Source organism: Sinocyclocheilus anshuiensis, unplaced genomic scaffold, assembly GCF_001515605.1.
Source record: "Sinocyclocheilus anshuiensis isolate Anshui unplaced genomic scaffold, SAMN03320099.WGS_v1.1 scaffold62, whole genome shotgun sequence".
NCBI lineage: Eukaryota > Metazoa > Chordata > Actinopteri > Cypriniformes > Cyprinidae > Sinocyclocheilus > Sinocyclocheilus anshuiensis.
In genome coordinates, this window is record NW_015544180.1 from 69,199 (window position 1) to 72,848 (window position 3,650).

Below are 3,650 nucleotides of genomic sequence, written 5' to 3' on the forward strand. Positions count from 1 at the left end.
CGGCGCGATGCAACGCAACACGTAAAAAGACAGTATAAGTCATTAAAATCCATAATTATGTATAATTATGTACCACTGTACAATGTACCACATTATAATGTGTTGTTTATAATGGGTTTTCATGTTTTTGAATCATCGCTCCGGCCTGACAGAGCATCATCACAATATGGTGAAGGGCGTAACATTTCTGTCACACGCTTGAGGTATTCGGCCAATCACAACGCACTGGATAGCTGGCCAATCATATATTTGACAGTTTATGCGCGTGCCTGAAACCCTCAGTATACTTGTCTATGTTTAGCTCCATGTGGGAAAACACAGAACGCACCTAAGGAACAGTCTCTTTTGCAGTTAATGCACTTTTTATAGCTCTTTAAAATAAAGCATGTCCCGCAGTAGACTGTATTTCACGACAGCCACGTTACATGATTTGACCAATTTGGACATTGTTAGGATTTTAAGGACAGGCGAAAGCGCACCGCTTTAAATGAAAGGAATGGCATGCGAGCCCGGGGTCGTCACATGTCCTTCCGGACGCTCCTTCGTCGAATCTGCCGCCTCCGCCGCCTCCGCTCACGCTAGCCCCCGGCTTCTGCTCACTCTAGGCCGCGGTGTGTGACGCTGTGTTTCGTTGTGAAAGCAAATAATAATAGGCTATATTTATTTAAAAAGATTTTTTTTTCTAGGGGAAATCTTAATATATAAAATGTAGTAGCTATAAAATGTACAGCGCCTAATATAATTTAAAGCTGTACATTACAATAAAACATGCCTTATAATCAAAGAAGTCTTACAAAGTTTACATACTTAATTATTCACCTCATAAATTTTGTCAAATTTAATTACTGTACGTCCCATAGGAATGACGTGGAGATTTCTGTGAACAGTGCAACTGGCAATAAAATGTGCTCATAAAATGATAAAAAATGAATAGATTTGATCCTGACATGTACTGAAGTGACGTGTGACACTGAAAAGCGTTTTTAATCTGGCATTTTCTCTTGTAATGCAGGTTGTTCTTGTGCTCTCAGGTCAGCAAATTCAACTCCTGGAAGTAAAAAAAATAAGCAATAGTTATTAATGCATTCTCACTCAATTCACTTTCACTCTGTGGACAGTGTGGATACTGAGAAAACTGGATTGGTTTTCACTCGGCTCACTTTTTGGCCCATTTCTCTCAAGGTCCTTCACCTGCTTTTAAAAGCCTCAACATCGCTCTACATGAGCACAGTAAAACGCCTGGAACAAACGGCGTATACATTAAATATTCAGGCCTCAGGTGACAGACTGACAGGTAAGAGGACATGGAGGAACTGCGCTCTCGTCTCCCTTGGGTTCGAGTCTTCAGTCTATCAGTCCATCTGATGGTCGATTGTGCTTCCTGTGGCTCCATCCTGCACTAAATAATGCATGCGAGCGTTAAGAGAACCGGACGACACTTGTGTCCCACTGACACATCTGATCACATCACTCATCCACAGCATCTTAAATGTCATTTTTCCCACCGTGAGAAGGTTTGGTTATCTTCGCAAATGCCAAATACTGATGCCTTTTGATAATAACTTAGTTTGTGTCTCTATTTGAAAGGTAGATCTGTGTTCTTGGGAGTACAAATTGGGAGATATAAACTCAGAATTCCGAGAAAAAGTAATCAGAATTACAAGATGTAAATTCTGAGAAAAAAGTCAGAATTACGAGATGTAAACTTGTAATTGAGAAGGAAAAAGTAAGATCTGCGAGATATGAATTCTGAGAAAAAAGTTAATTTAAACTCCGGATTACAAAACAAAACAAAAAAAAAAAGAGTCAGAATTGCGAGATGTAAAAGAGATGTTATATCTCTTGAAATTGCATTTATTTAAAAAGTCAAAAGCAGTTTTAAAATAAGCTAAACCGGCTAAAAATCAAGCTTTTTCTTCTTTTAATTTACACACGCCAACAACTGGTTTTTGTTTTTGAAAAAACGGAATTCCCAGAGTCTTGGAAAACCTGCATGTATGAGGAAGCCTAATTTCAACCTCTTTAAATGCCATTGGAAATTTTATAATTGAAGTCCTTTTTTTCTAGTTATGCCAAGCTCTAAAACATGCATTACACTGTTCCTTTGGAAAGTTTAGAGTCCATTCAGAATTGTGAAAACAGAAACAAAAAATACATTTTTTAGTTATCATCATGCCGTTCCAAACCTGTCTGACCTTCATTCTTCAGAGGAATACAAAAGGAGACATTCTGAAGAATACTCTGCATTTTTGAGATTATCACCATTGTTGATTTACTAGTTTTGTAAAAAGAAAAATCTTCAGTGATTCAGTCCAGAAAACAAAGAGAGAATGTTTGATTTTGACAATCACAGATTGACTTTAAGAGCTCAGATTTGTGTTAAAATGCGTCTGTATTTACGATTATAACGGAGAGCATTCATATCAACCATTTTAACGGAGAGTAACTCTGTCTCGTACACAAAATAACAGATGCACATCCAGAATAATCACTCCAAATAATTTACAAACTTAAAAAATGTGCAAAACTGTGCATTGTAAAAAAAATTAAACACCCAAATATCCCCTCGTTAAAAAAAATGTATGCCACTTATGACACAAACGAACAAACCAAATGCATCTCAGCTTACAGACAGACACAATAAATTAAAACATTAAAATAAAACACAGCATTTCAAGTACTTTAAATCCCACACCTCATTAAAACATCCCCAAAATAACAGCAGTAAACTCAATGTATGTCATGAAACTACACCAAAAAGGCATTCTGGGTAAGAAACAATTACATCAAAGTAAAACCGCCACAAAAACACCAAATCTAATCAGATTCTCTCTTTTTCAGAGCACTAGATGAAGTCACGCATGAACGGATCTGATATTAAACTGCCACAAGCTGAAAGTCCATGACTAACATCAGAAATATAGTACAGAGAAAGCTCATAAATAACATACGGTAATCAGAATGATCTGTTGGAAACGTTCCCATTCATTCCTGCATTCAGCTGGTGTCTGGTCCCTCATGTTTATGGTTTCTAAATAACTAGTAATTAATCGAGCTAAGCATTAATAGACAGATATCAGCTTGCTATTGACCAAAAACACACAGAAAACACTCAAAGCATCCGTAAGTCGAGTAACTCCCTGATGGACTGACCCGTGTGTCAATATGCAGAGAAAAGCTCTCAAGATGCCCGAGGCTTCTCAAACATCAGTGTGTGTGTGAGTGTGTGTGTGTGTGACGTCTCTGAAAGGAGCAAATGCACCAGGGACAAGTACGATACACCGTCCACATTAATATTAATGTCCAAATAAACCTGCAAGCTATGCTTCCTGTTAAACTCACACACACACACACACACAAACTCACACTCTCACACACATACACACACACACACTCACACTCTCTCTCGCACACTCACACACACTCAAACTCTCTCACACACACACACACTCACTCACTCTCTCACACACACACACACACACTCACACTCACACTCACACACACACACACTCACACACACACACACACTCACTCTCACACTCACTCACTCACACACTCACTCACTCACCCCCTCACCCTCACTCACTCACTCACTCTCACTCACACACTCTCACTCACTCACTCACTCTCACTCACTCACACACACACAC